Source organism: Notothenia coriiceps, unplaced genomic scaffold (genome assembly GCF_000735185.1).
Source record: "Notothenia coriiceps isolate Sejong01 unplaced genomic scaffold, NC01 NC01_scaffold00024668, whole genome shotgun sequence".
In the NCBI taxonomy this organism is placed as follows: domain Eukaryota; kingdom Metazoa; phylum Chordata; class Actinopteri; order Perciformes; family Nototheniidae; genus Notothenia; species Notothenia coriiceps.
The window spans coordinates 1,002,132-1,015,784 of record NW_011357369.1 but is presented as its reverse complement, the minus strand read 5'-3'; the positions used below and the strand labels follow the sequence as shown (position 1 = coordinate 1,015,784).

The window sequence follows — 13,653 nt, the reverse complement described above, 5'->3', positions numbered from 1 at the left end:
CTTGCAGCATGTTAATACAGTTTCTGTGACTGTAGAGTGAAGATTGAGGAATGTGTGAGGCTCTCGCTGTGAATGACAACCCTCCAATATGACCTTGATATGAGATCCAGGGCTGCAGTCTCAGACACTGAGGCATGGACACGTTGGCCTGATAAGGGCTGGCACTCACCTTGTCATCTATCTCTGTGCGGGTGTGTATTTATGTATGCTGCGGGCCAGAGGGAGATAAAATACTGAAACCATCATCTGTTGCCATATGAATCACGTTGAAGCGCAGGAGGTGAGATTGTGCCACCGCTATCTTTCCATCTGCTCCGCCGGCTGATCCCGGGGGGGGGGGGGGGTGAAGGCAGACACGTCCTGGTTTTTCCAGAGATATTTCAAAAACATTTCGCCACCATTCAACACAATGATAATGATGATCTAGTGATCTAGTAGACTCAATAAACTAAACTGGAGCAACTGGGGATTTAAAAAAAATTGTTAGTTAATGCAAGAACTACTTCAATATATACTATATGTTTTCACAGACTATGATTTGGAAATGCTTGAACAAATGTATTTAACTGGAAAAGCCTCAAAGTGTGATACAATTGAATAGACAGTATCAGGATGTGAGAACAAATAAACACACGTAAATAAACGACAAAGACAAACTACTTCATGTTATGCTTTATTAATATTTGAAGCAGCAAAAAACAACACAAATACAAATGTCATAGAGATCAGACTTTACCTGCTCACCATTCCTGCTTGACTGCTGGGTCAGTGTTTTTCTGCAGCTGTGAACAAGCCTCTCTCTGTAGACTGTATGGTGAAGTATTGCTGCCCTTCAGGGAAGGCGGTAGGTTGTACAGTTATCTCCTTATTGGGCAAAATCACTACCCTGAAACCACACAACCTACTACCTCACCCTGTTCGAACATCAGAACGGTGCCGCAGACTGCCAAGTGTTGGTCCAACTTCCACTGGAGAGCCATGATGTGGAGGCACATGGAAACACTGTACATTTTCTTTTAGTACATACAAAAATCCAGGTACATCTCACACACTTGATATATAAAGCAACTTACAATGAGAGGCAATGACCAAGTTGAGTTTTCATTTTTAAAACTTTACATGAGGGATACATTCTCGGGGAAAGAGGAAGACACCTAGATAAGAGCAGGTTTGTGTAAAAGTTACAACACTACAGTGTGAGAAAATGTAAATACATATTTATTTTTGCATTGTTTATTTGCACACAGACAACCATAACTTCTGAAAAAAGCACATTTCATTTGCCATAATGTCTTGAGAAAACATGAACTACAATCCTTAATGAGCTACCACTTTTAAATACTGTATTGGAATTCTGTGTTCAGCAGTCAGCGGGTCCACATGCTCATACCAGGGTGGATCCAGGTTCAAAGGCTCCAACAATGGCATCTGATGACATTACAGCCACTTCAGGAAAGACAGTAAGTTGTATAGTTATCTGACAGGAAGGGTATGACCCTAAAACTATACAACCTACTACCTCACCCCAAAGGACAGTCTTTAACAACAAAGTCATGGCAGGTCCCCGCTTGGCCACACCTCGATGAATGCAAAACAGCGGTTATGATTCACTGAAACACAAACACTCATGGCCTTTCCTCACCGCTGTGAATGCAGTCTGTGTGTTCAGAACACAGTGTGACGACCGGGTCATCCGGTTCAGGGCTGCAGCTTAAGGGGAATTCAAATTATGCAACAAGGTGCATATGATCCAAACAAATTGTATGGGTGGGATATTTCCATATTCAAATGAGCCCAGCAAATCACTTGGAGGGTACTGTGACATTGAAAACATGCAAAGTAATATAAAGTTTTATCCACTTCAGATCTTATCAAAAAAATATTATAATAAATAATCTGCGATTGAAAAATCCCTCTTTGGTTGAACTGCTTGCAATTTATACATCTCACGTGCAACCTGTGGCTTGGGGTTGCGATTAGCAAATACTTAGATTTAAAGGGGTCACACGCCAAAAGGATTGGAAACACTGTTCTTAAGCTTTACTGCTCAAAACATACCAAACCAAACCGGTTTGTTTCGTACAACAACCTGCACACATTCCTCGGTGTTATAAGAACTGTTTGTGTGCTTCAGAGAGGAGAGTGCTACCAACAGTGACCAGTATTGACAGCCTGCTAGCTCATATCCTGGCTCACATGTGCGGAGCAGAGGACCTGCTGCCCTGTTAATGTTTCTCACCTGCTCTGCAGCACATCCTCCCATCAGGGATCCAGCAGCATGTCAGGTAGCCTCCGTCTGAAATCCCGAGAGGGAAAATCTGCTACTTCTGCAACAAAGGAAATGGAGAAATACATCAACGAGAAGTCTTCAAGATTTGCCCTCTGTGAGATCAATGGTAAGCCCCCCGGTGGCTGACGGAGTGTCTCTGATTCTCCATCCTGCATGTTTAACCGTCACACTCAAATGAAGCCATATCAGGGTAATCTTTTTCAGCACGTACCGCCACAGATATACTTGTATGTCTGTGAGGCACAAATGTACAGCACAGCATAATACAGAACAGTATGTCTTGAGCTAAGAGCCCATTGTGCCTGCTCAGTGGTGAGTCTGAGGCTCTTTGCATTATTCAACACTGCCGTACTTACACCATATCACTGAATGAGTGGATTGTAAGTATGCACAAGCACACACCCTGGAAGGTAACACACACACACACACACACACACACACACACACACACACACACACACACACACACACACACACGCTTCGCAGAAGGACAGATGCATTATGGCAGTGTGCAAACATACACAAATACACATATACAGCAATGACAGGAAGAAAAGGGGAACATTTACTTACATAGATTTAATTTATGTTAAAAGTCAACATATATTTAACTGTTTTTTTGGTGACATTATTAAAAGGGGGGAGCCTAACATAACTGTTTTGCAAAGAGCCCCCCTTTTAGTTGACTGATTAGTCATTTGGTATTCATTTTAGTCAATTGTTTATTTTAATAAATGCTTTTTTTCAAGCCAAAATACTTATACCAATAAAACTCTAAAAAAAACAGATTTTACGTGGCACCCTTTCCACATTTTTTGATATGATACATTTGACTGATCTGTTCATGCAATCAACTAAACTACCATTTAACAAAATCCAGTGTTAGTCGACTAAGAGTTTCTTTAGGTTAGTACATCCCTAGTTTTGCAGAAAGCTTAAATCTAAATGAAGTTGCTTTACTGTGTTTTTACGGTAACTAAATATAAAAAACGGTCTGCATCGCGTACTGCCGTTCCTATCACAGTCTATTCTCACCGTGCACCCTGCTAAACGCTCGGCAGTGTTTCAGACTTCATAAGGTAAGGTCAAGGAAGACACAGTGTCCTCTCAGTATGCTGACTAGACATACTTCAATCTAATATAGTAGATGGCTCTGGGGCCCTGAGCAACAGAGTGCATGTCCAGGAAAGCTATTGCTTTCAAGTGAAGCCAGGTGCCATCATCCAGTGACAGGAAGATATTCACACTCGCACCCACGCACACACCCACCGCAGAGCAGCAATATGCAATGTAAGCACACACACATACATGTAGCCTGTTGTACACTTCTTTAGGGCTCTTCACACAGATATGGAAAAAAATAAAACACCTACACTACGATGAGTTTGTCCGCCTGACAATGCAGCCTTTGTGAAAGTACGAGCTCAGCAAGCACCGCTTCACTTGAAAGGTGCGAAGAGTCTGTAGCTGATACTCTGTTTATAAGCCAGGACCTTCTGCAAAGTCCTGCTTTCTACACCTCACTTCATAATGTCACCCAAACACGTATTTAAACTGTCATCACATAAACAAATGCATACACATACACAAGGACACAGTTTCAGGCTCAAACACCAACATTTTCACACAATCATGGAAAAAATACCCTTCAGAGGGAAAAGGAAAAACATGATATTCATTTACCTCATCACATTTTCCCACAGCGTTCACAGCAAAGGCACACACTGCTTAAAAAGCCACTTTAATTCAATCACACTTCACTCTAAGTGCTACAGTGCCTATCAATCAATACTGGAGCCGAGTCTCACTCACTGATAGTGGGATGGAGTGCTGTAACCTTGTTGACTGATCTTTGGGGTTTTGGTGGTTTGTGGTCAGTCAATACGGCGAGTAATCCGGAACAATAAGCTGGACATTTACACAATATGCATCCCCGATCCTCATTCATATTTTCTGACGATTTCTACTCTTCCAATTCTTAGAACATATTACAATGCAGATATTATGCACACTGTCATGATGACAAATCTCGCACGATGGGCAGTGTGCAATTTGTCTGTGTATGAACTCTACAGTATGTATGCGCTACGATATATTGCATTTCTTTACCATTTCTTATTTGGTATCTCTTTTGTGAGAGAATCCTGGCGAATTACTGTCATTGTGCAAATCTACTGACTTTTTGCAAAGCCCAAGACCCTTCAATTGAGCTACATATCAAACATCAAAACCTTTTAGGTAGAAATGTGTATGTTGGCATCTAAATGCTTACTTGTCTGTTTCACTTATTTCCTTATGAAAACATTTATTGATTTATATAAGCGTCACTAAATGTAGTCTATTTTATAAGGGGTATTGTTAGGATGTTGTAAAAACACATGCTTATATTCCTGAGGATACTCATATGTACTAGTAACAAAATACAGGTTTTATTGGCACTAATATGGAAACAATTTAATGAAACCTCGACATTGAACTTGGTAAGTTTAAAAAAAAGTCTCTCTTCATCGACCCTCCGCAGCATGGCCTTTTGGCACCGCACGATTATATGAGTGCTTATGGTTTTGTTGCAGTATGCTATTGCACAGTATTTATGCTCATTAGTTCCTGTGTTTATACGCGTGTGGCTTCCCCTCTATCAGGGAAGTGGTCGGGAACACTGAGACGCCTGTGTGCATGTGTCCCTCTCCGGTCTGTAAACATCTATATGTGATCGCCGGTACAGTACGAGTGAAGTGGTGTCCGGGTGCAGACAGGAGGAATTCAGAGAGACACGGTGGAGCACTTATAAAAGGGATGCATAGCTTCTGTGCCCCCCAACAGCCCCCTCTGGGTAGCGCAGCAGGCATGACCCATCTATTTATACCAGAGCCAGGGGGGAGGCAGCGGGAGGGCAGGGGCGAGGATAGGCTGCATTGGCAGGTCCTGTTACACATGCCAGGGGGGATGGCTGGGGCAAGCCGCAGGGAGACTCTGCTCAAAGTCAGACAGGCTGACCTCCCCGTCACCTCTGCATGAGGCCGATATCCAGCTCGCAAAATGTGTGAGTGTGTGTGTGGAGAGAGAGAGACAGTTTAGGAGTGTCATATATGACGGTGCGTGAATGTACAGTATGTGCCTGCACAGTGGAGCTACAGGTATGCGTTTGTGTATGCACGGTGTTAGTGTGTGTGGATAAACCTATGTACACATGTGTGATGGAGTGTACGCCTGCAATGTGCATAATATGTGTGTCCGCCTGTCAGGCTGTGAGACGAAACGGCCCCAGTGACTCCCCCCCCCCCTCTCCATCTCCCAGCACAGCCATAAACATACCAGGTGAAGAGGGCTGGATTAGGCGGAGTTAGCTGATCCTAGAGCAGCCCCCTGGCCCCATCTTTAGAGGTAAAAAATGACCCCAATGATTGTAATGACAGGGCACGCATCAGCCCGACTTCGCCAGCTGCTTCTCGTCTCTCACACACGCAGTATACAGTCACGTGTACATAGGGAAACATACACACACTTGCATGCATGTTTGGACATATACACAGATTGTGATATGCTCATGTGAAGATTCAGAGGCTCAGACGTTGTGACTCCACGCTGATGGAGGCTGATGAAACGTGCATTGCCATGTGTCTGCTGATGACCTGTTGGGCCCCCATCTATTAGGAGGAGTCTTTAGCCCCCACACGTCTGCATGCCCAGCTCTGGTCCGGCCTGCCTGTAGGGCCCCTTCAGTTTGGGCAGTGCCCCATCGAGCTGCATCTGTCGACAGCTATATTTAGAGGGTGGGACAAATACCTTTCTCCCTGCATATGAACCTCAGCTGACAGACAGAGGGCCAGAGTCGGCAGACAGGGTTCTGTGCGTTTGTAACCTTGAAGAACTCGTTACCCCCGAGCTGCAGCTGGCAGTAGTCAGACTCACTACAGTGGTGAGCAGTCACAGCTAACAGCTAAGGCTGTAAATACAGCACAGTTAACCACAGTTAGCATCGAAGAGCTTGATTTGGCAGCCGTTATTACCGCCAGTTCCTATAGTTCCAGGACTGCTGCCAACACGAAGGAGAATATATAGCAATGTACTCTGATAAAGAGATTTAATAATTCTCCTTATGTGTGCTATAAAAGAACACATTTCTGTGGATGTGAATCCCCTTCAAATAGACCTACATTTCTGCCTATAAGCATGTGTACGTGTGTGGCACTGCCAGCGAGGCAGCCAGTGTGTGATATGTGACCATGTTGCATGGCCATCTGCTCTATATAACCATAAACAAACGCAGGCAGGCCAGCCTCACAGTACCATTTCCAAGAGGTCTAGGCCGAGTAAATGTATTCATGCTTTAGTCTCTGGGTAGATGCTGTGGAGATATGCCCCAGAAACAGACCACGGTTATGCAATAGCATTCATAATTCATTCCACAAACACAATATGGAGGCCACTCTGTCCCATATGCAAACACATGGCCAGATTAAGGGCTTTGGAGCCAAAGGGGAGTGCATTCTGAACTCTAAGCAAAGCCGTTGACTGTATGTCTGTCTCAATGAAGCTCGTCTGTGACAGGCCTAAATAGGCCAGGTCGTACTGCTGGAGGGAACTCTGCTATACTTTGCACCTACAGTCTAAATCAGGAACATGCCAACAAAGATACACACTCATACAGTAGCAGACTTTTCACAGCATCACTTTCAGGCCATTAAAAGATACTAATATCCAGATATACTACACTCTTTTACCCCTTATTGACAAAGTGTTTCTGTACATTGAAGACAGCCACACGAAGAAGTCTTCTATATTCCTTAAAAGGAAAACTCAAAGTCTTTGAAGAGGTTGGCACACTGGTCACCTTACCTGTTAAGTTTAAAAAGAAGTGTGTCCCAGTAAGCTAGTCTGCACATGTACGTACAGTAAGAAAGAGGGTCATTCTATCAATTGTATGAATTGTTGGATAATGGAATAACAGAAGAATAATGCTTTTTTTTTTAAACTTCAAAAAGTGAATTGGGTAACATCAGTTATATTGAGATAATGATATACTTTTGATGGAGTCGAAATTACGATAATTACAAAAGCTTTTTTCCCAATTATCTTCCGTTACGTTACTAAACACAGTGTAAGCGGAAACACAGGATGATTATGTGTGACTTTTTAAGGTATGCTTAGCAATAGGACTTTATCCCAGCAGACATTTGATTTGTCAAAAACTAAGGTTTTACTAATACAACGGAGAATGGTGTGTTTTACAGTAAGAGTGACTGAACAAGCATGCATAATACCAGATCCTGAAACCAGTCAATCTGAATATTACATTAATTGCAATATTATAATGATATAATGTTTTTCCTACAGGTCCAAATGTGCTCTGTGAAGAAAGCCTTTAAAGCAGCAGCAGTCACCTACTGAAAGCTCGATTTAGTATTCGTGGTGCTGGGGTCAGATGAGAAGAGGATTTAATAACATCTGCACAAGTAATCAAATATCCAGAGCCGCAGGCAGCTAGCTGCTGTAGCTGCAGGCTGTGGGGTGGGGCCGGGGTTACAAGTGCATGTGACAGTTGGGCTGAAGCTACAGCGAGTAGTGTGCTGTGGTTAGGCTCGAAACAGGTACATAAGTAGAGGTTAAAGCTTTAGTCATGCACTCGGGCTGCAAAGTATTAAAAGGAGAAGTACTTATATCTTGTACTTAAGTCAAAGTAGTAATACCACAATGTAGGAACATTCTGTATGTAGGAAGTCGTGTATTCAAAATGTTACTCAAGTAAAAGTTACAAAATAATTGGTCTCTAAATATACTTAAAGTAACAACAGTAAAAGTACTCATAATGCAGATTGGCCCATTTCATGTCATATACTGTACATTATATGTTTTGATTATAATTATTGATGAATTATACGTATATCAATCTGGTGCAGGTCAAACTCATTTAATTACTGAATGTACTCCTGGGTAGCAAGTGAATTTAATCAATGCGTGACTAAAGTGTTGATCGTATTGTTTATCATTCATCTGCAAATTTACTAAAGGCACTTAATAAGTAGAGGAATAAAAGTACAATATTTACCTCTGAATTGAGGTGGAGTAGAAATACAAAGTAGCAAAAAAAAAAGTACCTCAAAATTGTACTCAAGTACAGTATATGAGTAAATGTACTTAGTTACTTTAGACCCCTGTATAAGCGTGCAGGTTGTGTTACCGCTGAGGACTCTGGGTAACTGTGGAGCAGAGACGGATGGAGGGTGGAAGGGGGTCATGCAGCTGTGGACCCTGCCAGCACATTCGGCCCCGGGTGGAAAAAGAAAAACGTTTATGGCGTCCACCCAAGGTCAGCCCTTTGAGAAGAAGAGCTGGGAACGTTCCGGAGGGGAGGCTGCTTGTTTGCATGCAACAATAAATAAATAAAATCACTCTCTTCATCCGAAAAAGACATATATAGTGTTCTATCATAGTCATCTTTTCTTCAATTCCTCTCTGTTTATTTTAATTTCCTCCATAACCCAGCACCCCCTTTTTCTCCCCCACTTTACTCTGCCTCTCTCATCCTGCTACCTGACTATTTTGGCAGCGAAACACAAAATGGCGGCGGGGAGCTGAGAGCTGGAAGGCAGAGAGAGTGGAAGCCATTTTCTAACAGATCCAGACCCCAGCACACAGAGAGAGAGAGTCAGGACGTAATGTCAAGTGGACAGTAAAGATTAGTGTTGTCTGTACATGTGCACTAAAGATACGTTTGATTTTGTTTTTAATTTAGCACACTAACAAGCCATCGGGACCAATTGGCCTTTCATATCAGATATAGACAGAATACAGCCATTATGATTCAATCTAATGCATGATCATATTATAATAAGTCTCAGGAAGGGGAGTAAAATAGATTAAGTCCAAGTCAAACATCTAACAAATGATTTATAATGAGAGCTTCTATCTTATCAAATGAAATGCAGGACAATACAAGCTCATTACAATATATCCTCAAATAACAAAATATTACATTTACAAAAGGTACTTACGATGCTGCTACGATAGCCGGTCTGCCTGTCCGTGATTTCACTTGTTGGCCACATTTTCTTGCGCCTGAGGCTGAAGTCAAAACCCATCTCACTGCCTGCAGGAGACACAGAGAGAAAGACAGACAGGGAGTGAGAACTGTATAGTCGAAGGGAGAGACAATTCACAGCGAGGACACAAAAACGGCATGAACAGGGATTGATGAGTTTCCGCAGAAGCAGAGGTCTGTAGGGCTCCTCTCTGTAGGCTGTTTACTAATAAGCTTGCCCCACGGTGTTGCCTGGCCAAGGAAACTCATTAGTGCAACATGTAACACACCGCACCCTCTCTGCTGGCCTGCACACCAGCCAACTCTCCCTGCCACATGCTCACCCAACACCAACACACAAGCTCCACCGTGGTCTTGGCCTTGCCTCGTAGCACCCACTCGCTGCATACGTGCACACTCGTTGGCATGCTGTATTCCTGAAAGCCCACAGTGTCATGTGCGTGGGTGAAGTGACTGATGCGTGTACTTGTGAGCATGAAAGGTGATTTTCCTGAACATGCAGCACAGTATGTTCGTCTTCACACATGTACAGGCTGCGCAGCGTTAATGTAAGAGGCAGCTTTTGACACCAGCCCGCGTTATCCTGCGCATACGTAGGCGTGTGATGCCAGGGCCGTCGTGTGGAGGTGAAATGGGACAAAGGAAAACAGAGGCATTTAGTCATCATTAGTCGAGTCTCAGATTGCAGTAAAATCAGAGGGCGATCGAGATAAAGGGACTTAAGGTTGCCCTCTATCAGACCAAGGAGGACACATGCAATTTAAAGCCTCCACTCAGTGTGGCGGCGGCTGCTGAAGGGTGATAATTCTGTACAAGTATGCTAATTGCAGCGCAGGACACAGCATTGCAGGGGAAGGGTCTTTTATATATTGTTTCTAACGTTTGTAATTACAGTGCAGTGCCTTGGACCGCTGCCAGCACATGTTTATGGGCTCATGAGTAACCCAACTCCTCCAGCCCATGGAGGGAGATTCATGCCCGAGCTGTGCACTCGCTGCCCTCTGTGAGTGAGTGTGTGTGTGTTGTTTGTGTATATGCATGTTCATGACTCATATCGACTGGGAAAGTATGTGCAGAGGGGTTAGACTACAGTAGATTAGTATAAGCCACACGGATAGCTGCAAGCATTGCACGAAAACACAGAGTGAAGATTCCTTGTAATGATCCCTATGACAATATGCCCTTTTCATACAGTATTTAAAACTGAAGTTAGAAGTACACTGTTAAATCAGGTGAGTTGATTTTAAATCTAGAAGCTTTTGCTCACTTTATCATTACAAAGCAGTTTGTACAAGGAAACCTAAATAAAGAATATTGCTGTTTAATTTAACAGTACAAATCATACTAAAAAAGACATACTATGGTTAATATAGTTAACTAACAAATTAATGTAAACGAAAATCAAATCGTATAGTTTTTTTAGTTTTCCGTACCAAAATGAGTAAGACAAAAGACAGCTGGAGCCAGTATATAACTAAATGTAACCAACATAATTGCTCAGTGCTGATAAACAGTAAGTAAGTGCTGAAGTGGAGGTGAGGTGAGGGAAGGGATTTACAGTATTTTCATAGTTTGAGAGTCGCAGGCGATGCTTTTCAACACTTCCAACTCTACCTCCAAGTAGAACAATTTAGCTGATTCTGCAGTTTTTCTCTGACTAAATTGCCTTGGCGACAGCAGAGGCCAAAAGCTGGAGAAATATATGAGCGTTGGAAAAGAAAAGGTTGAGTGGGCTCAGCTCAGCGTTATCTGGAATATCGCTTTGCCTGGCAGGTACATAAAACAAGTATCTATCCCCACAATGTGTGTTGAGAGACTCGGACGAGATGCAAAGCCTCTCAAACACACACACACACACGGAATCCATCGAGTGGTCAGAAACAAAGAAAACTTCAAATGTATTTTCTAAATATCAATCTGGCTGGGGGAAATAAATCAGGCTGTCATAATGAAGTAGTTTAAAGGTTTATAAATCAATAGCAAGTGTGTAAGAAAATTGCCCTTGGGTAAATACATTCAGGGGAAAAATGTGAAGGTGAAACATTCACAGGTCTCTTTTCCTCTGGAGAAAAAGAGGGGAGAGAGAAAAAGAAAAAGTCATCTGTCACCCCCCAAAACTCTTCACCGGTCCAGTATTATGTCATTATGACTGTTCTCACCGTCTCTGTGGACTTGCTGTGGTTTTGTGGATAAATTACATGTGACGCTCCCAGCAGACATCCTGATTAACACAGGGAGAATAAAATGGCCCCCAATCCTCAGTAGTCAAAGGGGTAATGGACTAATGGCTTCCATGTATGGCGAGAGAAGCGAGGAAAAGCAGGTTAGGTGTGTATGAGTGTAATGTGTGTGTGAGTGCATCAGCACACTTGTCTTTAATTACTTTGTTGATTGAGCCCTGAACTTTGGGCTTTCGTGACATTATTTTTGGCACGTTTGGCATACCAAAAAGTGAACAGTACGTGTGTGTGTGTGTGTGTGTGTGTGTGTGTGTGTGTGTGTGTGTGTGTGTGTGTGTGTGTGTGTCTATTGGGGTCTCGGACCTCTTTGTCCAGCTTTCTTTTCAGGTCTGGCCTACTTTCTACTGTACTGTAGTGCTGATTCTGTGTGATAACCTGTAGTGGCCACTGTAGATCCACCCCTCTTCTCTCAGGCTACAGGAGGGCAACAGCTTGGCCAGCAGCTGCCACACAGAGCCCATCTGACTGCACTGCACTCACCTCGAGGAGATTTCCACAGCTTTTCCACACAACTAACTAATTAAAGCGTAAAGAAGATGTTCCTATGATTGACACAAGCACTTTAAAATATAGGCGCCTCTCAAGTTTTTGCAGAAAGATCCATGACCTTCTTAAGTGCTAGTTTGCCACTGTGGGAAATGTAAATCCAGCTCAATTTCCACAAGCATTGACCTGCTTGTGCTAACATGCTGCATAGTGTCAGTTACTTTGCACCTCTGCTTATAGTCTGTCAGTAAGAATGCTTGACCTCGGGACTGCAAAGTCATCATATTTATACCTCCATATAAACATCATTTTGTATTCACATATATATTATTTGCATAATATGCCATTTTTCTAATTTCAACTAAATTTATTTTTATGAATACGTTATCAAGTATTAATTGAATTCAATTGGAAAAATTAGGAATTGTAAAATGTGAATTTAACTTTTTGAAAGGGGGTCAGAAACGGCTCATTTCTGTCAAGTAAAACAAATGTTGTTCTTCAAATCTATTAATAGTGAATATATATATATATATATATAGTAAGCAATATTTAGATATTGTATCATTTTTGATTCAATACAGAACATAGATGTATAATGTCAACATCAAAATCCTCTTAGTCATGGCGTAGACAGTACTAACCCTGACCCTAACCCTGACAGTCCTCCAGAGAGCTCAGACATACAATATAACTTTACGTATGCTGAACTTCTCAGTTTTCATTGTACTTAAAACAGCACACTGAAACCGTTTTAGCAGGAGAAATAAAAAAGGGTTCATTATTACAGTAGAAAAAAATGCAGTGAATTCTCCCCCATTCCTCACTCCAATCTGGGTTTCATATTAGCCAGGAGGAAATTGGATGAAATTCACGACATCACAGCAATGAAACAAAATCACATAATGTTAAATACCAATGTATCCACTTAACAAAGTAGGCAGTGTATTGGTGGCTTCTTTGCTGTGTGTGATGCACATGGTGAGTGACTCATTTTCACTGTGTGTTGCACTCTTAAGAATACACTGAGCACTGGCACATGACCGAAACCACACACTCCACAAGTATCTGGCAGAAATACTCAGATCTGGAGACAGAGAGTAGTCTCTACAGTGCTGCTGCAAACAAAACCATCAGAATCTACAAAAAATGAAAAAGTGAGCTAGCAATCAAAACATATCACTTATTCCAACTTACATTACACAATGAAGCAATAACACTACACCCCTGACACATATTCTTCCCATCAGTCAATTCCCTGTATGATGTTGTGTGAAATAAGAGTTTGAATATGAAGTTTGCTTCACTCAGACATGTGGCAATGCCTCAGGCTGCCAGTTTGTGACTCTATTTCCTTATGTAAATTATTATATATTTTAAAGCTCATAACATTATTGAGAATGACAAATAATGCATTTTTTTTTGTTGAGCAATTGCGATATTAAAATGAAATAACTCAATCTAAGATACCTTGAAATACTATCTTCTACTAATGACTAGATAGGAATTAGGAAATGCTAAATCATGACAATTGTAGTTTCAAATAAAGACACACACACACACACACACACACACACACACACACACACACACAC

General features: G+C 42.1%; 1 long non-coding RNA gene across 1 annotated transcript in view; it reads right to left on the bottom strand.

Annotated features, from left to right (window-relative positions):
• Positions 1–657: 657 nt before the first annotated feature.
• LOC104955517 (uncharacterized) overlaps positions 658–13,653 on the bottom strand; it is a 28,549-nt gene continuing 15,553 nt past the window's right edge. Inside the window, exons 2-3 of the long non-coding RNA XR_799459.1 lie at positions 9,286–9,380; positions 658–2,327 (exon numbers count right to left, since the gene is read on the bottom strand). This is a non-coding gene — a long non-coding RNA (uncharacterized lncRNA). The remainder of the gene's footprint in view (positions 2,328–9,285; positions 9,381–13,653) is intronic.